This window comes from Lepisma saccharinum, chromosome 11 (assembly GCF_977018435.1).
Source record: "Lepisma saccharinum chromosome 11, izLepSacc3.1, whole genome shotgun sequence".
In the NCBI taxonomy this organism is placed as follows: Eukaryota; Metazoa; Arthropoda; class Insecta; order Zygentoma; family Lepismatidae; genus Lepisma; species Lepisma saccharinum.
The window spans coordinates 20,342,759-20,368,460 of NC_139239.1; the positions used below are offsets into that span (position 1 = coordinate 20,342,759).

The 25,702-nt window shown below is 41.0% G+C and overlaps 1 non-coding gene across 1 annotated transcript; it reads right to left on the bottom strand.

The window, feature by feature from the left end:
* Positions 1–10,204: 10,204 nt before the first annotated feature.
* On the bottom strand, positions 10,205–10,277 carry TRNAF-GAA (transfer RNA phenylalanine (anticodon GAA)). Its single transcript has one exon. It is a non-coding gene; the product is annotated as a tRNA-Phe (tRNA).
* Positions 10,278–25,702: the final 15,425 nt, after the last annotated feature.

Here is a 25,702-nt window from a genome sequence, read left to right on the forward strand (position 1 = left end):
TAGTGTAAACGTAACCACGAAACTATTGACAATGTCAAAGAAAACCACACGAAGACTCACGTGAATGCTCTATAACGGTGGTTCTCAACTTTCGTGAGTCTGCGCCCTGGTAAATTCGCTTTTTAAAAGTTCTTGATCCAAACAATAGGTATTCTATTTTAACTTTGTAGGTTATTTAAGCAATATGTAAAAGTAAAGTAAAAAAAAAATGTGCTCCCCTGTGCTTAGCACCACGCCATGAAGGCTATAGGTGGTGTGGGGGTAACGCCCCATACTTTCTTGATCCGGTCGTGAGTTGGGGTGATGTGATCAGCATCACGCCCCTGACCGCCTTTACCCCCCCCCCCCCCAGAGTTTCTCCCAAGTACCCATGTTATTCGACGCTGGGTGGGCGCCGGGGCCGCTTCCAACGTTAGAAAAGTTCCCGCATTTGAACCGTCCGGGGATCGAACCCGGGACCTTTAGCGTGGTAGTCAGACGAATTAAGCAATATGTACTCTTGAAATTTATTATTAACTAGCTGATTACACGGCGTTGCCCGGGTATTTATTTTATCCCAATCTTCTATTAAACATGTCCGTGGGAGAAACATGGCGATCTTAAATCCACTCCGCATTACTTAATAGACTTGCCCCTGTGACTTGCTCATCGTGATCGAGAAAGCAAGTGTTTCTCTCTCTCTCTCTCTCTCTCTCTCAAATGCCATCGTGAATGTCAACAATTAGCTTAGCGACTCCGAAAACTATGGCTTCGACACTAATGTAGGTCATTTGTGGCATTTTATTTTTCACACCCTCTCACCCCCCATGTCGATAGGTGATGAACTTGGAGTTGAACCGCATTGGGAGTGTCACTCTTCATCTTAGCGACCCCGAAAACTATGGATTCCACACTAATATCGGTCGTTTTCGATTATTTTTACATATCACCCCCTTCCCACCCCCACTCCTAGGAGTGCCAGGTGTTTAAACGACTTTCGCAGTGTCACAAATCTTAGCGACCCCCCACCCCCAAACATACATCCATTTTTATATACATAGATACATGAATCATGGCAATCATAACAAGTATTAGTTCGAATATTGATTGATTGATTCCTTTATTTTACTTCGACTTTTTTGCCACTTTTGTCTCATTTGCGAACATGGGGATGAGTGATGACATGATGAAATTGATGAAACATCTATGCTCAAGCCGGGATTCGAACCCGGAACCCCTGTCTTCATGGCGGGATGCGCTAACCACTCCGCCACGGGGGTCGCCATTAGTTCGAATATGTCTAGGCTTGTTAACAAATATAAGATTTGGTTTAAATCAGTGGACAACGACTGGATGTAATTAAATCCTTAAGTTTCCTCTGTCATAAAATTTATTTGGTAAGTGCTGATTTGCATTGGAATGTTCCATTTCGGACACTGAAAAATTCAAATTAATCAGAATATTTCCACTCCTAATATATTTGTTAATTGAAATTCCTGCAGAGCATAATTGACCGTGGTGTCAGTGCAGGAAGCTTCAAATCTGAAGGCGGGTGGCAACGCGTTCGCTTCCGGTTAGATAGTTTCATCACTCACCGCCACTGTCGAGCAAGCACTTCCTGTTATTGCAGTCGAACACGAAATCCGATCCAAATGCCATATTTCAAGGTGGGCTGCCTGCTTGGGCTGCAGGTCGAAAAAGGGAAACTCTACTCTAGAAGGAATTCTATACTCTGTCCCAGCTAACTGTAGTGCAGGCAAACGAAATGAAGTCTCTGCGCAAGTAGTGACGCGAGATGGCTTCACCAATGAACACGTGAAAGGAATGGAATTGCGTGGAGTGGGGGAAAGCGACTGCCTTCCCAGCAGCGTGTACTGTTTCGCTCTGGCCACTCGATTTTCCTCGCTTCTCTGACGCTATGCGCTGCCTTGCACCACAGTTGGCTGGGACAGACTAAAAGCATATGTAATTTCTCAGATTTTGGAATCTCGTAGCGATTTTTCAAAAGGAGACGAAAATTCGAGAACAGCTGCCTTAGCGTCGACAAAATGTCCAGCCGAGACTCAATTAACATTTCTTCCACAAAATTCTCCTTCTCACTAATGAGGCATTAATGACACTACAATCAAAGAAAGAATTTCATTAATGAAGTGATTCCTACACGTTTGTCAAGTGTCAAGCAAACATTTCTGGCCAAAAATAATACATTTCTAACAATCAGGGCAGGATTAACACGAAATTGGGCCTGATGCTGCTACTACGTAAACTGTTTAATGTAAAATTGATAGCATTAACTTTAATCACCGGTGAACAATAAACACAACGACGTTACAGTTACGTCACAGCGCAAAGAATAATAGTAACTCTATAATAAGTAACGCTGTGTCTAGGCGTCCGAAATTGTGGCTCCAAATTTCATTCTAAGATTTGTTTTCAGGTTAATATAACAAAAGAAAACCGTTCAGCTTTCGGAAAATTCTCGTCTGTTTTCATCTGGGTCTATTTCAGGAATGGGCCTAATGCTGCAGCATCAATAGCACCCGACTTAATCCGTCACTGCTAACAATGCACCCAACATTTTGTAAAATTATCTACTTCTATAGTGATGCAAAAGTCTCTCGTAGCAGTTAGGTTCTGAGTTAAGAGGATTAGACAAATATTTTAGCGTAAATAAAAAAATGCAAGATATAACTAAGCCAAGCGTCAGGTTAACCTTGCAGCAGGTTTTATGTATCAATCCGCGCGAGAACTGAGCTCAGAATCTTCCGTGCCAGTCTTTCCTCAACCGCCGAGCTGCTTACATCGGAGACACTGAGAAAATCTACAGTATTGCCAACCGCACAACACATCAAAACCCGCATGCATGTCAAGTGGATTGTATTTTTGCTTCTCTTTGTCTCCTGAAACATAACATTTTAAAAGTACTTTCTGCGCATATATTATTTAATAAATGTGTCATTAATATAAGAGCGAAACAACTTCTAAACATGAGAGCATGTGTGTATATTTCGAGCACGCAAAAATAAAAATAAACAAAGATAAAAGTAAACAACGATAGGCCCCTCTTGAATTTAATGACAAATTATTGTTTTTGGTTTAGAAAGAAATAGATTTATGAAAAACTTGGTTGCTTCGTTCGCAATACATCCGTTACTGTAAGACACACGCACTTCAAGTTGTACCACCAAAAAAGCATGATTTGTTATTGGTGATATATACAATCAGGTGCATTGTCTGTCGCTATTACTCTGGTTTCAATTTATGAATCACTTCACTAAACCAGGATTCAAATCTTGGTCTGTCTATTTGTTGCTGATAATCACCCTTCCCTTTCTTTGCGCTGAAAAGTAAATATGCGCCTTCAACAAAGCTTTCATTGCCGCCAGTGGGTGAAACAATAAGCCTCCCCCTTCCCCTCATCGTCGGTTTCTTCAGCCCTGGCGGTGGTTTTGCATGGTGGTATCCTTCCATGGTTTATTCCCCCTTCCCCCACTCACCGAGTTGAAGGACGTCTCGTCCAAATAATAAACATGTTTCTTCTCACTGCGATATATTTTAATACCGCGGAGATTCTTTTGTCGTCAAACAACAAACAATCGTTTCCTCTTGCTAAACTCAAACCGCAAATCATTCAACACCCGTGATACAATTCGTGTGCACATTGACGGCAAATCACCTCACGCCCTGTTTTACTTTGATCTTGTTGCCGCAAGGAGGATTATTCATTTAAAACAACTTGCTTGACTTTGAAGAACATTTCCTTTCGGATGAAGCCCAAAATAACATTCGGGTAAAACCGCGCGCTGAACAGGAGATTCAGCCATTCTCGCCGCTCTACAATAAACATAGGGTTAAAATAGTGGGATGTGCAACACTGGTATCAGCGATTTCACGCGCTCTGCAACGCATTCAGTCTCGCTCGACTCGCTCTAAAGTTTCAATGTCTCTTCAACGCAATACAGATTCGAGTTGGCGAATCTGCGGTTCTAAGTTCGTCTGCACAGTGATTGCAACCAATTAAGTCCATACCTGCTAATCAATGTATTATTTTGTCTGTATATTACAAATTAAATAACTGTTTTCTTGCAAGTATGCAGTTGTGTCGGAATAGAACCCGTCTCAGTGGAACTATATTCTTGCGCGCACGTTTGGATCTACATATGCTAAAACCTGCTGCAAGGTTGACCTGACGCTTAGCTTAGCCATCTTATTTTTAGAAACATTCGATTTTCCTCCATATTAACGCTGTCTTATTATTAAATCTCGTCAATTTCTTTGTACAGTCACCGGTAGATGTTGCCATGAAAAGTTGCTTTAAAATCCACTTATCGCCGTAGATTTAGGCAACACACATGACGCACTGTTGGGAAGCGAGCATTTCAGGATATACGTGTCCCATTTTTCTTGCCAGTACTGTACATGCAAAACACTTACGTACTGCAAAACTACAGGATGGGATAAAACTGGTACCGTTGCCATAACTTGCTGGTATCGTAGTATTAAGTTTATTCACCTGTAATCAATATTTCCTGGACTTTATTTATGGAGGCCGGTTCATGTCAGTGTGAAGTAGATGCAGTATCGATTAAGCTGCTTGTGTCAAACTCTGTTTTTGTTTTTTGTATTCTCTGGCAGAAAGCACTCCATTTTATGTTGCTTGAACGTTTTTTGCTCGTTGGTACATAACGATATTATCACTTTTTATAATACACTTTATGGAGGCACGTCCCCTCCGCAAAATCCCCCAGTGGTGCCTGCCGTCCCTTTTCTAAATTGAGTGAAGCATAGGTGTGCAGGAATTCATGATAATTAACAAGAATAATTAGTATTGTGATAAAATATGGTAATGAATTACATGGTCCAAGTACATAAACAATACCTTAAATTGTAATGTCGTATATTACTGTATAAGATGTAACCACATTATCAATAAAGTATGAAGGAATTGAGGACTAAAAAGTGGTAAACGTTGTAAGTGCCAAAAGCGAATGTGTTGGAAAATCGCATCGTTCCGCACATCAGCCCGTAAGAACGTGCACACTAGTGACCTCTTTTACACGCCCTTTGAACTACTTGGAGGGCTACCAGCCACTTTTCACGCTTACCATATTATAAAGCATGGCACATTTCACAGTTTAACGTGGAAAACGGTGTTTGAATTCTTGTGGAATTTACAGCGTTTAACAATTTTAGTCTTCAATTAACAGGTTCCTTTCTATGTTTAAATTCGTCGATCTATATATCAATGGTTCACTGCAAAAACTGTTTCATAATTCGGTTCCTTGACCATATGTTCTACCGTCAACAATTCATAATTTTCCCTTGCGAAAATATAACTTTATTCTCTTATTTTTGAGCTCGTTTCACTAGGTTTCAAATTTCACAGCAGATGGGGGCCCATTGTTGTTCTTGCATTCACACACACACAGCTACAGTCTTTCTCTCTTGCGATTTAAAGAGGCGACGAACTATGTGTAGTATCATTTTACGCCCACAGATGGCAAGTCGTCTGATCTTGTTTCGCGCATCTCGCTTACAGCTTTGTAACAACCGAACTTCCTCTATCAATTCCGCTAGCCTCGATGTACAATGTCGGACCGTGCAACCAATCCTTGACAACCATTACACTTTCCACCCCTCCATCTCCCTTCTGGCACTTCTTTCCCCTCCTCTGTGTTTCCCCTCGAGTGCTCTCTTCAACAGATACATCGGGACAAAAACCCCTCCCGAACTATACGCCCCTTCCCTTCCCTTTTTTTCTCGTGGAAGAAAAAAGAGAGCACCTACGCCTAATCAAAATCAAGTTACAGACCACACAGGGCTGGCAAATTCAATTCCAAGTTTCTCCCTCCAATTTCCCATTGGACAGGAAATCACGCAGAGAGAGAAGGAGAGAGACAGAAAGAGAAGAAATCGAAGGAAGAAGGTTACGAAAAAATACCAAAGAGAACAGAAATGAGAGCGCCAAAGATTTATCCGAATATGCACAGAATAAAAATATGGGAGAGAATGATAAGTGCATTTTTAAAAAATGTAAAAATAAATTCAAGACGTTTTAATTGTTATTTTTGGTGTGTGTTACTATGGTACGGTTACTGCGGTAAATAGAGTTCAGAAACAGCAGGTTGGAAACGAGTTGGACTGCTTTCGACTAGCCAATCGTGATGGCGGTTCCATATAATTTAGAGACGAATGCTCAAAACGTTCTTAATTATCTTGAAAACAAGTGAATAACTTCTCCTCCCCCTCCTCTCTTAATTTCTCCGTTTGTTTATATTTTATTAAAATAAGTTTTGGTTTTAATACTAGTAATACCATCACCAGTACTACTACTAGACCCGCACCGTGGGGAGCTGTCCTGTTAGCGGACAGTTCATGGAGCGAACAGGGCATGGAGCGGACACAACTTGATTGACATGTCATCTAGTGGACTAATCAGTTAGCAAATCTCACCCCACGGGCTACTGGCAGGCAGCAACCAGTTCATGGAGCGGACACATGTTCATCGACCTCCCCCCGCCCCGCTGGAAATTGTGTTACTAAAGGGTGGATGGATTTGTATTTACGTTCACTTTGTGCCAAACAAAACTTGTACATATCCTTACAATGAAGTGCGAAAAGCTCTATAGTTAGTACCAGGGCTTCGTCAGGCACACATTGGTGATCGGTCGCAATTACGTAAAATTGTATCATCCTTTGTCTTCATCGTACCTTTGCATTTCGTCGATTTCTCATTGACACAAAGACACGTTACAACAGCAGATTTGTTTACGATAAATTTCCGGTACGAGTATCCGTTAAACATTGCACACGGTTTCCCTTTCCTGGTCTCTACGATCTCCATATTCTTAAATTTCGGAACTTACTTGACAGGAACGAACAGCTAGGTTAATCGCACAAAAATGAAATAAGCTCACACGAGACAGGACAGGAAGTATGAAGCTTCCCGGTTGGCGGGGGAGGTCAATGAACACGTGTCCGCTCCATGAACTGGTTGCTGCCTGCCAGCATCGCGTGGGGGCGGCAGATTTACATTTTCTAACTGATTAGTTCACTACATAACATGTGAATCAAGTTGTGTCCTCTCCATGCCGTGTTCGCTCCATGAACTGTCCGCTAACAGGAGGACACGCACCGTGGCTGTACTGTCTGGGGTCAGGCTTTGGGCTCGGACTTCGGGCCTACAGGACGCTGGTTCGAGTCTCCCGGGGAGAATATAAACATTTCTCTGGAGATTTAGAATGAATACCGTAATCTGGCCATAGAAACGACTAGGGGTTCGTCGTGCTGACCGATCACACGTCGCTCCGTAACTAGTTGTATCATCGTCGCCCACCTCTGCTGAGGCATGAGGGAGTTAGACCGGCAGTCGGAAATTAGGCAGGGTTCATAAAGGTCCAGGAATTGTAAATAAATTCAATTCCGGTCCAGGAGAGAGAAAATCAGCAAGCGTAAATGGGTTCTGGACCGTAAAGAACCTTCTTATCTGTAAAGTTCTTCAATTCGGTCCAAGAAACTTTTTTCCGGATGAAAAGGGTCCAAGTTTCGTATTGAAATGAAACAATACGCAACGGACCGAATGTAAATTGTGCGGGCCGGACCCTGTGGCCGAGTGGTTAATTGTACACCAAATATTCATCACTGGAGTTAAACTTTATGATATAAAATTAGTAAATACTCCAATATGTGCTACATGTAATGTACAAGATAATTTAGTGCATAAGCTTAGTGAATGTCAAATAATCAAAAAATCATGGATATATATATCAAAAAACTTGTGAGTACAATTTGTCGTACACCATAACGTAACATTTCAGTAGATATTATTTTGTATCCTTCCTTTGCATATTATCCAAGAACAAAACGTCACAGTGTACAATGGCTCTTATGCCAATTTGCTCTTTTTGTATCCATATATAGGCAACGAGATTTTCACACCCAATTTATCAATCACCTGCACCAGGAATACCAAATGATCCCTCGTTGTAAAAGAGATATGTTTCCTAAATGTAATGTTCACTTTATAATGACCTAAAATGTATAACATGCACAATAATATGTAATAGTTTCAAATAAAAATAAAAAAAGTAAAAAGTGGTTAGCACGAGGATCCCGCTCGGGCGTAGTTGTTTGTGAATGTCCATTCATCAATTTTATCATTTCATCCCTCATCCCCATCTTCGCAAATTAGCCAAGAGGCACAAAACGCGAAGTATAATAAACTAAATCAATCAATCATAAATCAATCAAATTGTGCGAAAAAAAAGTTTCCTGTCTTTTTACGGAACCCAGTAGAACTCATTAGAATGCATGTGTTCCTAGATATTTAACAATCTCAGAGTTGTTAAAGTTCCATGAATTGTAAATAAATACAATTCTCGACCGGGAGAGAAAATCAGCAGTTTAAATGGGTCCTAGACCGTAAAGAACCTGTTTATGTTTAAAGTATTTCAATTCGGTCCAGAAACCTTTCTTGCGGACCAATTTAAATACAGTCCAGGAACCTTTTTTTCGATGAAACAATACGCAACTTTTACCGAATTTGGTAACAACATCGTATGAGGGAAACGGATTCCTTCAAATTTCCTTCAAATTTACAGGAGAAAGTACTTACGGAAATCATTTTCCTTAGCGTTGTGCAAGTTCCTGAATATAGATTTGATCCATTCTAATGTGAATGCGTGTTGTTTTCTGCGAAAATCTCTGTCCGACACGCTGCTTCTGCTCCCGCCATTTGCTTTCTGCATGAGAGTGCAATGTTCCGTGTGTTAAGATGATGCAATGTTGTTGATGTTGTTAAGATGATGCCAGTGTTTCAGCCTCGCCGTGTTTTCACTAGAACCACGTGTCGAGTATTTTTTTTTTTTAACTATGCTTGCCTAACCTAACCATACGGAAAATGGTTTTTGGGGCTAACGTGAATGGTTTTTGGGGCTAACGTGAATGGTTTTTGGGGCTAACGTGAATGGTTTGTGGGGCTAACGTCAATGGTTTGTGAAGCTAACGTCAATGGTTTGCGACGTATTAGCATAATTTCAAATCCGGGCACGAAAGTAGATATTTTCCGGTGAACGAGGTTGCAACACTGCATAAATCGACAAAACACTCTCAGAACACCCCCTAAACCAGTACGCTATCACGGCCATAATGTGTTACAGATTCGAAACAACAAGTAACAGTAAGTACTCGTAAATAGAAGAAATACACATTATCTTAGTTAGAAATGCATTATTTCACCTTAAGAAATGTTCCGCATTCGAAAATAACACGTTAGCAATGTAAAGAAGTCCGAAATATGATTCGTAGGTGTTTCCCTCATACGATAATAGTACCCAGAATTTAAATGTGCGAGAAAAAACCAATATAACCCATCCTGGACCTATAACAAGGCCCTATCCTTCAAGAGTTGTTCCGCCACTGTTTAGTTAGGTTAGTTACTACTACCACTACTACAACATAATAATATTAACAATCATACATTAACGTATGTACACGTTTGAGTTGCCCGGCTATGAAAATTAAGTGCCCAGACACACACAAGCAGTGCATGGTTTCTGTTAATCGCCTAATAAGGATTTGTGTGTGGTTCGATTACGAGGCGAAAGGAAAGGGGGTAGAAGGACCCCCCCCCCCCCAATTTTTCTGACGTAACCTGCCTCAATCCATTGGTCCAAGTTCTTCCCAAGATGCTGCCGTTCAAAGAATCTCACTTTTAGCATCTAAAAACAAAAAGTTTCTTTCGTTGTATATCCCTGTTCAAGAGAATCAAAACCAACGCGAACCTATTAAACTACATTGCAGTAACAATTACCTCACCTATCTGCGCCTTTGAAAACTTTTATAAGTAGGTAATAAAGTAAATAGAAGTTCCGCGTGCATATAGCACCGTGCCATGAAGGACATGCCCCACATATTCTAGATCTCGACCGGTTTTGGAGGTGATGTGACCAGCACCACGCTCCTGCCACCTTTACCCTCCAGAGTTGCCCCAGGTACCCATTGATTTGAGGCTGGGTGAGCCCCAGTGCCGCTCTATGCGGGGAAAATTTTCTACCTTCACTTCAATGGCAGTCAGACGCTCTACCGAATCTACAAACTGATTACCCCTGGTCATACAAAGTGTACGCCACTGTATAGATGGATTTATTATAGCATCTATATATCGTTTATAATAAAAAATAATTTTCAGAAATCACTGAGTATAAAAAGTGTGAAAAAAAACTACTGCCGAAACCCGGGATCGAACCAGGGACCTTTAGATCTTCAGTCTAACGCTCTCCCAGCTGAGCTATTTCGGCCGCCTTCATAATATTCGCTTGTGCAGTAGTGCTGACGTAGTGCGACAGGAGTTCAAGGTAACAGCAAACCGGGACAAATCCACGGGGGGGCGACAGCCCCTCCCAACTGCTAGTTTTTTTTCGATATATTATTATGCATAATATTTTTGAATACTCAAATGATCTGTCTGATCACTAAGTTGAACAAGCTAGAGAATAATAAAATAATATGTGCTTAAAGAGAGTGCAAAATCGACAACACTGCAAACGATTTACTACTAATTTTCGATCTGTGCAGAGTTTCGGGGTTCTACGATTGACTCCTTTCTATTGAAAGCTGCTGCAGTCCGTGTTCAGAGAATGCTAAACAAAAGACAAGCTTTTTGATGTTGCTCGTTCGAGCTGAAAATGCCGATCAGCGTTTCAACAATGGCCGGAAAAGTTAACAGGTGGTCTCAGAAAACGAGCCACGGCGCTTCTTTTAATTCGGCCGCCCCCTCCTCTGTCAGATTTCCCAACAATGAGTGCATCAACAATGGGATGATTATGCTGATCTAGGAAAGTGATCACATTCTAGTCCTACGGGACAAGTCAAATAGGGGTTAATATCGTTACGGTAGCTCCAGATTTACTATTTGATGGTTGTGGGAGGTGAGACATTCAGAAAATATCGGCTACTAATTTTGTAAAAATTACACAAGTAAGAAATACAAATGTGATATGCATTTAGTACGTAACAGCGTTACGCTTCATGTTTAATAATAAGTACTGTAAATTTGTATGTGTAGTTTTCTTATTTAACGTCGCTTTTGTGCCAATTTAGGCTAATCGCAACGTGGTAGATGAGTGATTATCCTCACAAACAACACCTGTACCCGGGCTTGAACTACAACCCGGGAACTTCGCTGGCGAGATCGAAAATCCACCCTCTTTATCAGTATCCCTCGGTATGTTTGTTATAGATTGTTTTTACGAATTGGCAATGATAATAAATTCATCATTAATTAGCTTTTGAATCTGATTTCGTTACACCATATTTTACCTTAAGAGCTTTCTAAATAGCAAAGCTGATATAACCAATGTTTTAGATTGATTGATTTTCGAAATTTTGGGTGCGTCAGCACTTAGGCTATTTAACAGAACACAACTGTAATGTCGGGAGGACTAAAATATTCTTACTTGGGTTAAAAGCTGAGGCTGTAAAGGGGCTCTCAACACATACAAGGACAAAACACAGGACAGCACACAGGCAGTCCTACAGAGTATTATACTAGCCGTAGGTACAGACGCCAGAGCCTCGTTAGTCTGCAAAGAGCAGTCCAGGGTGTATGTACTACGTGGAAGTGAGGTTGACAATTGAGTGTACGACCACACTTTACCTACAAAATTATGTCTAGGTTTACCTCTATTGGTTACGGATACCTATAATACTGAATATTGCCAATTTTTAATTAAATTGTTACTTTATATTGGGGTATGCCGATACCGATGTATCGGTTGGATTTCATTTGTCGATACCGGTCGATACTTTTCCGATATTTTGATCGTTCGCGGGGTGCGAAAAAATGTCGCGGTAAGATTATCGATATGGATATCGGTTCAAAGTTGTATCGGCTCAGCCGTACTTCATGTATCTTTCGGTAGAGAATGTAAGAATTAGCAAGTAAACTATCAATCACCAAATTTATTATCTTTGCTTTTCGTAATGAGAGTTTCAAGAATTTAAATCAAACGCGAAACCAGCTGTTGACAACCTTCTCACCAGCATACGTAAAAATGTATTCCTTAAAAGCAGGTACACTGGAAAGAATTTAGGACTAAAAGTGGTAAACGTTGTAAGTGCCAAAAGCGAAAGTGTTGGGAAATCGCATCGTTCCGCACATCAGCCCGTAAGAACGTGCACAGTAGTGACCTCTTTGCACGCTCTTTGAACTACTTAGAGGGCTACCAGCCACATTAAATTTCACGTTTACCACATTATAAAGCATGGCACATTTCACAGTTTAACGTGGAAAACGGTGTTTGAATTATTTTGGAACTTACAGCGTTTTTTAGTCTTCATATTAATGAAATTAGACATGGACAATTTGCCGAGCAATATTTGTGCATTACACTGTAGTTTCATCTAGTTCAGATAACGAAGGCTTAAAATAAATTGATTTTTCTTTTTTCTTTCGATTGTCTGACTTCCACAGACAAATGGTCAATACGATTAAGATTCTTTATATCACGTTACCGCGAAAGCGATATGAATCGATTGTTGATTAAAAAGTGTACATTGACAGGTCAATCATGAAGATGGATATCGCATCGTGTAGAGAATTCAGAGTTGAACTGATTTGTATTGTTGCAGAAAAAATGGTCTCTGTAAGCTTTGCTACACTTAAGAAACAAAAGATTTGTGTTGTAGAGCAGGGCGTGCTCTTGAAATACAACATAATATTCTCCTCCTGTTGCATTTCAGAGCCGTGGTCGAACATAAAAAAGAAGTGTAATTTAGGAGAATAGCATTTTCTCCAAGAACAGAATTGGGTGCAAGGGTCACGAAAATCTAATCTCGCCTCGGGGGCTCAAACCTTTTGACAGTTGACCCCCCGTACTCTCATCTTCCCATACTTTAGTGATTAATGGACACGTTGCATATCACACGATCACAAACAAATCTAATGACATGATGCGGCTTTTTACAGAACTAGTTGCGTTGCGAAACATGATTTTTTAATGTATTTCTTTGTTAACAAGAACGATGTTAATTTTAATAGGGCGCCAACTTTCACAGAGCACCGCAATTTACTTTCTTCGAACTTTCTTTTCTTGGTCGCTTGACGCTCTCTTTGCCAGAGCTTTAGAGCCCCTGCTTCCCCCCCCCCCCTTCGTAGTTACAGTTCTGTTCCTTATTCGTTTATTTTGATGTAATTTCTATTATATGCTACGTTTTGATCTGATGATGTTACCAGCACTAAATAACTAAAGAAAGAGAGAGACAGACGGACAGAGAGAAGTATGCAACACGAACAAACATACACACATGGGCGTATATATAGTTCACGTAAGGGGGGGGGGTCAACTTTTGGTATGATTAGCGTTGCTATATTTCATAAGTGAAAATCTGGGACACTGCTGACCAGAAGCTTGTTGGGGAGTGTGTGTGTGGGGTGGGGGTGTGTACACTGGGATCCATGAGTATTACCGTGCAAATTGTCCATCACTATGTTCGTCCACTTTATTTGACCCAATATGAGTTTCAGGAATTAGAAGAAAACTCAAAACAAGCTGTTGACAACTTCTGCACCAGCATACATAAAAGTCCATCGCTTAAAAACACATAGGATGTAAGAGAAATATTAATGAAAATAGTCATGGACCTAACTGTACATATCCATTATCATATTCTTTCGATTTTTTTAATCTTGCAATTCGTTTTCAGTGCCATAATGAACTAATCTGCTATCTCACAATGTCGAAACTTTATTTGAGAACTGCGGACTGAACACTTCTTACACCCAAGCACTGACTGTTTACAGTAAACAACATACTATGCAAGGAAGAGATTTGCAACTGAAATTCAGTACTGCTAGCAGACGGTGGCGATATCGTGAAGTCAAATATCTTTGCAGCATCTTCTTGTAACTTGATAACTCTTGTATCATCGAGAGGGAGCAGATCAATGTACAGTTATATTGTTTAGTAAAATGAGTATTTTAATATTACGCATTGAAATATAAATAAATTTGAGGAAAGTATAGTCTTAATCATTTCTTCTTTCATTCCGGGACGTATATCAGTCCTAATAATGAACAGGCTATCACACTCCAATCTATCAACCAGGTCATCCAACATTTTGACATACTGTTCCAATAAATGAGGGATAGCCATTTCACATTTTTTGGAATAAGTTGTTGTAATTTTGCAATGTGTTGACTGTGTTCAGATAAACGTGAGTTCAGTTCTACTACAAAATGGTCCAAAAATGGACAACAAAGGTTTGCCTTGTAATATTCTTTTGGGCTCTCAGCTGGGGCATTATTCCCTCAGATTTGACGGCTGGGTGTTCTAGGTCTCTTTACTTCTTCACCATAGTCTCTAAGCAGTTTCTCTGCTTTGGAATAAATTTCAGTAAGTTCTCAGAACTCTCTTAGTTTTCTTTTAAATATCTCTATTAGAATACTGACATGTTCACAGTACTTGAACAGTTCACCTTATGACGTGCGCAACATAATCTTGCACTACATGATAACAATTTGGTTAGAAGTGGGGATTTCAAAGTTCCCACAGGTTACACAGTGAAGAAACTGAAGAGCTTACTGAAATATATCTCTTCTGCTAGCAAACTGTAAAGTTTCTACAATTAGTGAATACAATTCCACAAATCACGCTACTTAGTGTTGATACTTTTCTGTCCATCTTGTGTCAAATAACTTGAAAATGTTACGGTGTTTCCCAGATTTTCTTGCACTGCCTATTTAAAAATCATGGCACGGTGCTATATGCACATGCACGGTGCTATATGCACAGGGAACTTTACCTTTACCTGTATATATTGTATTCATTTCTGTCCCCCTGAGTAACTACGTTTAGTTTTTTACATACGCGAACCCTCTACTATGTCAATGGCTGAGGGTCCCATTAAAGGCGTGCTTGTCTCCCACTCCCACACTGCGGGGTTTCGCGGCACTGGATATACGGTGGGTATGTCTGAAGTAAAGTAAACTTGATTTAGATAATTTTCAATAAGTACATAATAAATATAAATACAGTCTAGTATACCTAGTTAAACTCGACCATTTAGCGCTAAGAGAGCCAAAATAAGAATTTGCCCAGCGGAATTTTGGTAGGAGGCCAATCAATTTATTTGCTGTGGAAAGAGACTTGTATTACCTGTATGTACCAGGCTGTCCCAGAAGTCCTGTAACATACAAGGGCGAAAATGAAACACAGAATATCAGAAACAAAGACAGACTTTATTTAGCAAAGTACATGCCTCCATGTTCAATACCTTCACCCATCTCTGCGACAACAGTTCAGTCTGATGGCGATACCAGGTGGCAGGTTTAGAACTGAAAAACTCAGGACAGGCAGAATTTACGTCATCATATGAATTGAAGTGCCGACCACACAGGAAATGTGAGAGAGAACGAAACAAACCGTAATCCGATGGTGCAATTTCCAGACTATAGGCGGGATGAGGTAATAACTCAAATCAGTCAAGCTCAGCTAGTGTGTTGGTCACTCTTCGAGACCGGTGACTGGGAGCATTGTCATTTCGCAGCAGTAACCTCTTCCTCCTCGTTAATGCTGGGTATATCCCGTTCAGTATGGTATACACTCGGTGTAATTGTTCAGAATACAGTTCACCTGTTACAGCATGACCTTCTCGAACAAACTCATAATGGACAATCCCGACAATATTCCACCACACACTCAGCATGAGCTTTTTCCCAAATCTGTCCTGTTTCACATGGGCGATGGCCTCCTGCCTGCTTTTTACCCATTGTTTACGTGTATGAGGGTTTTCAGAAACACCCACTTCTCGTCTCCTGTCACAATTCTCCTCCAAAAATGAAGATCATGCGGGTTTTGTAGCAATTTCTGGCAAATTGCAACTCTGCGCTGGGCCTGCACCTCTGTCAGCTCATGCAGACTTTGTCGGGGCTGTTTATTGGTGTAATCCATGTCATGCAAGCGACGGTTTACTGTCGATTTGGATGCCCCAACCACTCTTGCTAGCACATGTGTGCTGGATTGTGGTGTAGCATTCACAGCATCCTGCAGAAACTCGTTAATGTCCATCGGATGTCACCCCGTGCGGGCCTTGTCCACGAGGCGTAGATCACCTGAAGCAAATTTTTTAAACCAACGGGAAGCTGTCGATCGATTCACCACTTCTTCGTTATCCACACGACAAATTTCCTCTGCTTCCGCTTTTGCTGTTAGTCGTTTTTTCCATAAAAAAAGTAGCACTGCACGAAGTGCAATTTGGTCCTCACTCATTGTGCCCACTTTAACTTCACGGGAGCACTCGCTACACATGCTGTCCGTGCCTTCACTTTATCCCACGAACCTGTCCTCTATGCTTGCCAATAGCTTTTCACCGGTGGCGTCACCTACCCTCGCAAGCTTCACCTCTTGGAGCTCAGTGTGCTGATGGTGAAGGACTTCTGGGACAGCCTGGTATATATCGTAACAGTTTGTTGTTTTGGAGTTACATGTAAAGTATGGACAGATCAAATTTGATTTATGATATGAAGTTGTACATTTTAATAATTATAAAGCTATACAGAGGTTGTTCGCTTTATATCCGACCATTTTCGATTCGGTGCTGCCACCTGGCGTATCATGCTGGAACTATGGGTCTGCTGGCGGGAGCAGTGTTGTGTCTGACCTTTAGGTGCGTGAGTGTTGGTAGTAAATGTTATCAAATGGCGCCGAAAATCAACCGGGATTGGGAGGGTTACGTAATAGCCCTTTTCCATGCTAAGTTTTCATACGTACGCATTGTGAAACAGTGTCGGGAGAATGGGTCAACACTCGGGGTGACTACTGCGAAAGCTATTGTGGCCCGTTACACACAACAGGCTCTCCTTGCGAAATATTCACCCACGAAAACCACCAGGAGAAGGGCTGCAAGCAAAGTGTCACCCGTAGTGTGAAGGGGGATCCGTCGATTGGCGTGCCAAGAAGATCCACCGACTCAACGTGATATGGCCCACAGATTTCACCTCGCACCGTCAACTGTGAACAAAACAATTCGCAAGAGCCACAGGTTGAAGTGTGTGCTGAAGGCCCGTGTACACCACCTTCTACCGCGTCACATTGCTGAACGTAAGACGAACTGCAGGAAACTGTATGAAAAGTACCTGGCGGGTTCCAAATGGAAGAAAGTTGTCAAAATGGATGAATCATATGTCCATCTCACTGCTGGTGGTCACATTCGGGCCATCACATACCGTGACATTGACGGCAAGTGGCGCAGCAACTTTGTTCGTCAGTGCAGGGAAAGTTTCCCTCGTGGCTTTACGGTTGTGACGGGATTCGGATATGAGGGTAAGTTGATGATACGCAAGGTGGACAAAAACGTTAAGGTGAATGCCAGATACTTCCAAGACTCCATTCTGACACCGATCTATCTTAGAGACATCCCACAATTGTATGGAATGGACGCGAACCAGGTGATGATCCATATGGACAAGGCTTCGGGTCATACCGCCAGAACATCACTACGTTTTTATCAGCAAATGGCAGAGGAATTAGGAATTCGTGTCATTCCGTTTGAAGACATTCCTGTGAAAAGCCCAAATGCCAGTCCAATGGATTTTTGCGCATTTGGACGGTTGAAACGACGTCTTCAACATCGCCGCCCGCGCACCCTGGATGGTCTATGGAAAGCTTGCAGGGAGGAGTGGGACAGAATTCCCATGCCTGTCCTGCGCCGGAGCTTGCTGCAATGGAAACTGCGATGCCGGGCGATAGTCCACAATGCTGGGGGTCCAATAGAACATGATCGGTGGTGGCGGCGCGGTATCTCTTAAGGTGAGTGCCCGTCAAAAATGGTCGGATATAAAGCGAACAACATTACTGTATTACGTCCGAGAATAAAAGTGTATTTGGGAGCAACGACAATGAAAGGTAAATCGATTTTGACAGTTGAGTGTTTTATTATAAAACCTGTTTGGAGCTATATGAATTGAAAAATACAGCACAACGTTATGGCGCCTCCGTGGCCAAGTGCACTGTGTGTTCGAATCACGACTTCGTCACCGGGTTTGAGTTTGAATTGAAATCCACTTTATGCAGAGATAGGCTAATCGGGACTGGATCTACAGTTTAAAGTAGGACCTGAACCACTGTGTAATGTGCCTCCACCAGATATCGAACCCGGGACCCATTGATTACAAGGCGACGAAGTTACCACTACGGAATCGAGGAGCCCCACCGGGTTTGAGTTCTGTCCTGTATATGTGTGCTCCTTGGCACTCACCAAGAACACCCATATCCAGGCCAGGATTCGAACCCAGGATCCCTTGATTACACCAACGGACAGGCCCTGAATGATTGTATAAGAGACAGAAACACAGGAATTAAGAAAGCGGATGAGAAAGAGAGAGAGAGAGAGAGAGAAAGAGGAAATATTGATTGATTGATTTGCTTTATTTTACTTCGCTTTTGTGCCACTTTTGGCTAATTTGCGAAGATGGGGATGAGTGATGACATGATGAAATTGATGAATGGACACTCACAAACATCCATGCCCAGCCAGGATCCGAACCCTGGACCCCTGGCGTCGTAGCGCGATGTGCTAACCACTCTGCCACGGGGGCCGGCTCTGAACGCGATTCTCTGACAATGTCACCGTGAGTCCGAAATGATCACACAATTCAGATGCAATGAGAAACGCATATGTCCAAAACTGGTCGAAATCAGGGGCTAAATATACTAACAAATAATAATAGCAAAGTAATCAAACAACACACTTCACCAGTTAGTATCTTAGTGAAACCCTCACAGCATATAAATCCATGTTCAGAGCACTAAATTCTAACAGAAAGAACCAACAATGACAGCAAAGGTAGAAAAGTGAGACGATAAAAATGTAAATTCGTGGTTACAACTTTCATTCTTGACATTATCAAGCTCAATAAACTCCCCCAATATGCAGTAACCGTATGGTGTTGCCATCTACCGACATCCTTCAGCCCTGTCGTATTTATTTCGGTATCCAGGGAACAAAAAAGCAACACCACAGACGCGAAACTATAAAAACGGAAGCACAATTGTAGAGGGTGGTGCGAACTACCAGCTTTGACCTTTTGGTTATCTGGTCATCTCGGCCTCAAGAACTTGGTTGAGGAAAAGAGGAGGGACAAGGTTCTGCTTCCACCCCTCTTCCTTCACCATTGTCAGGGTTCTGTACAGGCGGCAGAAAGAGTTATTTATGTTGCTTTAAAACTGTGTTAATTGCTTCATTTTCTGCTGGCTCTTCTTGCAAGGACGCAGGTGTAACAATGAAACGACACAACGTTGATTCTGCCCCCTTGGCTACAAAGTCATGTTCGAATCCTGACCATTTACGTCACATTGCATTTATTTCTGCCTACATTTAACCACTTCACTTATTATTTACCCAGAGAGATAGAAAACAATGAAAATAACCGAACATATATATACTCTGTATTTCGATGTTGTTTGTTTGGACAATGTTGTGTAAATTAACTATAATGATACAGAGTCAGACCCTGATAACATTCACGTTGACAAAAATAAAGATTCATGTTCATGAAACGTGGAGTGGTTAGCACAGGGCACCTCGACGCCAAGGGTCTCCGACTCGAATCCCGTCCTGGGCATGGATGTTCAATTTCATCACTCATCCTCATCTTCACGATTACCCAAAAGAGGCAGAAAAGCGAAGTAAAATAAACCAAAATCAATTAAATCAAATGATGTTCATGAAGCAAGTACCATTGTTTTTCAATTTTGAGCTACCCATTAGCCCTTAGTGTTAGAATGGGAGAAACTTCATCACCATCAAATTCAAGCAAAATGCATTAGATGGCACCACCCTCTTGAGATAGTTCTTTTTTTTTTTTTAAGAAATAGTTTCTTTTTAGTGAAAAGAGTATCTATCATACGTATAGCAAAGTTTGGGATATCCAGTGTTCCTTTCTCTCAAAAAAACATATTTCAGTAATATTATTTCTTCAAAAGTGAACAAAAAATGTGTTTGAAATTTCGCAATTTATTTTACAAAGATCCAAGTAAAAGGGAAGGTAAAATAAAAAAAGCCTCACTAAATGTTTCACACGCAAAATATTTGAGGAATTTTGTTTCTAGATTCTATAGCTTATTTTTAAAGCACTGCTTTAAGCTAAATAACGGACTTCAAGATCCAGCAAGATGCGGGAACACTCTCTAGGTACTGTCGACGCTTTTTTGTTTCAATTCATGCCTGCTTTTTGACGTGAAATGCATGTGCCCTTGAATCTAGCGTCTGCTCGGTTTTTATCTCTAACCTTTGGCCGATGATGTACCTTTAGAATTCGACATTTTCCTATTACACACTCGCAACGTTCCATCGGACCCCTTCGCACCCCAAACTTCACACCTCGACACCATCTATCCCTTCCCCTCACGAATAAGTACACAGACTACAAGCACCGGGAGAAGAAGAAGAGGAAGAAAGCTGCTACCGGCTTTCTCCCGGCCTCTTTCGGCATCTTCCGCCACGGCGAAGCGCCAAAGGTTTTATATGACTTTATTACAGACCCGGGACTCAAATCGTAAACGCATTAACAAGAAGCCAAAGCTATTTGGCGACGGATTACAGTTCGCATCGTCTTTGACTCTGAGCTACTGGACTTTTACGATGCTCTGTCTGGACATGGAAGAGGTCACAGGAAGAAAAAAAGAAGGTTTAGCTGCGTGCAGTTCGCAGGGACGTTCGGAATTTCGACGTAGCGTCCAGCAACACCTTACAAGAAGTGCCATTGGAATAAGAAAGGTAGAGATCGTGTTCCCTCTCGAGGCAAATCATTGTTTACATTGAGAGGGCCACTGGCAGAAATTTGTTTTGAGTGGATGGTTGGGTCCGCGTCTATAAAATTGACTGTAACACCAGTCGAGGTATCTCCGATATTCGCTTATATTGTGTGGATGCTAATGTCCGCAACAGCGAACATTTCGACATGCGTCATCAATTATTTTGCAGTCAGAAAGTAGTACTCTGAGTTAGCTTACTAATGTTTGTTTCCTTGATTTTGAAGTAACAAATATAAATGCAAGCAGCGTATACAGAATTTTATTTTGGTAGGAAGGGTGAACATGAAGAATAATACCAGGTTAGTAAAAAAGAAGAAGCAGATTCAAAATGTTATTTCCAACAAACCATACGTGACAGGCACATAATCCGCACATCACTGCATAGAGAAAGGTTCCAAGTTTGAAATTTGCTTATGACGAGGCGGTTGTTTGCTGAATCTACGACGAAATTCACATTGCACTTGCACAATTGATTCACACTTCGCAAATTTTAGCACACAAAACGACTTTTCCTGTGGCGTCGTCATTTACCAACAACGAGAAAAAAAACACGTCATTGTTAGTGAACGAATGAACCAATTGTAATACAACAAAACTTTGAACCTTAATCTATCCTATTATGTGCGTATTACCACAGACAAAGGTCTGTGGTATTACTCGTAAGTTTCTGTCGTGTATTGTTTGTTTGGAATAACATTTTGAAATTTGCTCCTTGTTTTTGACTAACCCTGTATATTCTAGAGGAAAGGATACCAAGATTTCGAGTCATGTATACATACAGAGAAAGTTAGAAGGAATGTGAGAATACAGTATCAAGTTCATTTATACGTAACGGACATTTCCACTATGATATAAAATTTGTATTATTATACCTTTCATTTTACGTATTATATTGAATTAATGCAGCGTGTCAAATATTTCGGAGATATTCTTTTGATTGATTTGGGGGAGGATGCGTCGACACCTGGGTTATTTTGGATTTATAGCTACTGTTTATGACAGCGTGCTACGACGCCAGGAGTACCGGATTCGAATCCCGGCATGGGCATGGATGTTTGTGCGCGTCCATTCATCAATTTCATCATATTATCCTCCTCATCTTTGCGAGTAGCCAAAAGTGGCAGAAAAGTGAAGTAAAAATAAACCAAATCACATCTCCGCGAGCTAAAAACAACAGAAAGCAGGGTCTGTTTCCCCACCGTACCCCCTGGAGAATTACGTCGAGGTTGTTTTTAATCGACAGATTACAATGTATTACTAATGCAAAAGTGGTCCCAGCGTTAGGAAAGCACAAATAACGGAGATATTTGATCCCAAAGAATGGCACACGTAAGTTAAAACCTGCAATTTCTGAGTAATTTCGTCGCTATCTGTTAGTAAAAACTGTTTGTATACACACTAAAATAGCAAAAGAATACGTAGAAAATAACTATCAATACCAACCCTAACCTAACTACGTAGAATTATAGCTGCTGTTGTGGAAAGTCGTTTCGGGTGCTATATTCACTTGCGCGAAGCCTTCTGGCTGTTCTGCTACACGCTAAGGTAACAGACATACTTTACTTCACAATAACACATTTCCGAGAGCTAAAATCAACTGAAAACGTTCATAAACAACAAAATGTTCATAAACCATGCAAAATATTTCACATTCTCCAGGGGGTACAGAGGGGCAAGGGTACCCAATCACAAACAACACACATGCTCATGCCTAGACTCGAACCCATGAACTTGGGTAGCGAGTGCTAAAGCCTCCCTCTTAAAGCGCCGACAACCGAAATCCTCTCAAAATTAATCATAATCTGAAATGCGATATTTTATTGTTCTATACCTAGGGACACAAATTTATGGTAAATAAAAACTGAGGAGAGTGGTAAATAAAATGTTACATCAGCGGTATATACCAGCGGTGAAAAAAAAAATTGGACACACTTTTTCATTATTTATTTATTTATTTATTTCGTCTTCTTTTACATGGCGAAGTTAAGGCTGTGGAGCCTTTTCTTCCACTTGACCATGTTTACAAAAAAATTGAATATGAAATAATTAAAATATTGAAAAAAAGGAAGAAAAAAAAAATATATAAAAAATTACAGAGAAATAAAGAATACAAAGAGAAATTACATATAAGAAAGGTAATCTAACCTATAGATACGGGCACACACACTCACACACACACATACATATTTTTGCCCTTACACACGTACAAGCATATACATAACACTACACTTTCTTAAGCACAGTCCAATATTACACATACTTAAAACACAGTCCAATACGGTATACTTTGACGATAATTCATCTTAACTATTACGCTAAATAATTTTTGTGCCTTACGTCCTTCTATCATTCTCTGCACCCGCCATATTAATAGGGAAATCAAACATTTAATTTTCATTGTATAATATGTGTAACTTTAACAATTTTTTGAACGTCACAATTGAGGAAGAGACATGAATTTCAGGTGGCAACTTGTTCCAAAGGCCTGCTGAGGTAACAGTAAAAGAATTTGCATAAAAGTTGGATTTGTGGAGTGGAATGGACAGCAGAGACCTTTCGCGCGATCTGGTGTTGTGGCTGTGAAAGTCGGAAAGATGTTGAAATCGGTTATAGAGATATTGCGGGTCTTTTATTTGGAGGATTTTATACAGTAAAATTAACTTATGAAAATTACGTTTATCGCTTAATTTAAGCCACTCGACCTTCGCAAAGTACGATGTCAAATGGTCTGAATATTTTAGGTCGAAAACGAAACGAATGCAGGCATTTTGAATTCGCTGCAGTCGTTTAGCTTGCTCGTGATTGACATCCAAGAAAGCAATGTCGCAATAGTCAACAATGGGAAATACAAGAGACTGGACCAGTTTAATTTTTATGCGTTCAGGGAGGAAGTTTTTGAGCCGATAGAGTGAATGCAATGCACCGAAAGCTCTTCTAGATACAGAGTTAACTTGCTCTGCCCAGGTGAGATGTTGGTTGAGTATCACACCCAGATTCTTAACAGTAGTGGAGAAGGGCAGATGAATATCATTTACGTTGAGTCTAGGGAGGCTAGATTTATCTATTTTGCTCAAAATTCTACGGGAACCTACAAGAATACACTGGGTTTTAGTCGGGTTTAGATGTAAGCCATGGTGTGCAGACCAAGTACTTATTTGTTTAAGGTCATTGTTCACAATTTCTATTGCATGCAGTATTTCTTGCGGGGGGAAAGAGAAATATAACTGAAAATCGTCGGCATAGATATGGTATTTACAGCCGTTAAGCACCGTCGGGAGGTCGTTTATATACAGAGCAAATAAGAGGGGGCCGAGTACGGTGCCTTGAGGGACACCACATGGAATGTTTTTCCACGACGATTTTCCATATAGGTCAACGACACATTGTCGACGTTCTTGTAGATAGGAGCAGAACCAATTAACCGCGGAGTCGGAAAAATTGAAAATCGATGATAATTTAGCGAGTAGAATTTCATGATCAATTGTCTGAAAAGCTTTTGTAAAGTCTAGAAGTACCAGAATCGTAAGTTGTTTATTGTCCATGGCTAGCCTCATGTCATCGGTTACGTTGACAAGAGCCGTGCAAGTGCTGTGGTTACTTCGAAAGCCAGACTGAAGAGGATCTATTAAATTATTTCGCGTTAGAAAGTCCCGGGTTTGATCGCTGACGAGATGCTCTAGGGCTTTAGACAAGGCTGGGAGGATGCTGATTGGTCGGTAATCGTTGACGTTTATTATGTTGTTTGTTTTAGGTATAGGGCGTACCAGGGCGAGTTTCCAAGACGAGGGAAATGCGCCGGTAATTAAAGAAAAATTAAAAATATGAGTGATAGGAGCAAGTACGTGGTAGAGAATTTTTTTAATCATGAGGATAGAAATTTCATCTACTCCTACGACCGATGACTTTATCTTCTGTAACGATTTTCTGACCTGTTCCGGCGAAAAATAAGAAAAACAAAATTTTGGAGCAGTTGTGGGGCGTGTTTCAATGTTACGAATCGTTTCGTGTTTCACATTATCATCGACGATCGGAAGATCACAAAAGTGATCGTTCAATACTTCCGGTGGAAATTTATTCACGGATTCGTGGTTTCTCCGTTTCCCAACTCCCAGTATTTTCAATTTTTTCCAGAGGACGTCAGGTTTGCTTTCGTATGTTAGTAGTTCAGACGCGAATCGACGCTTTGATTTTCGTACTTCCTGGGTGCAACGGTTCCTCAGAATTCTGTAATTTTCAAAGATGGATGTGTTATAATCACCGACCTTGATCGCCTTCCTATATTTGGTGTACGCTTTGTCACGCATCGCCATAAGCCGGTGCAACTCGTCCGTCAGCCAGGGAGCAGGGGGACGCGAAACACGCTTCTTCCTGACTGGAGCATGTTTATTGTACAATTGGAGGATAAAGGTATTTAACAATAAGACTTGCTCATCCACTGTAGGTAACGTACTGATTAAATGCCATGGTACAAGGGCAGCGTCTTGATTTAGGCGGGCTTCGTTAATGTTTTTGAGGTCTCTATATGAAACTTGTTTTGCTTTGTATTTAGGAATGCGAAGATAATAGGACACGTAAATTAAATCGTGGTAGGAAATTCCAGGCACTGGTATTTGGCCATGGCGCGTTACACGATTTTCGTCAGAAACCAAGATGACGTCAAGCCACGAGTCGGAAGTGGCCGTGTGGTGGGTTGGATTTAAATGGCAAATGGAAAGATTTAAAGCAGAGAACGTATCACGGAATTCTATAACCTTTTCTTTTTTGCTACATAGGTCGGTATTCATATCTCCCAGAACGATCGTGTGTGAATATTTTGGTAGAAAGTTTGCAACGTCGTTCTCGAAGTTATCAAGGCGAGTGCAAGGTGGACGATAGACTACCGCCAGGAGGAGTTTTTGTTGACCGATACT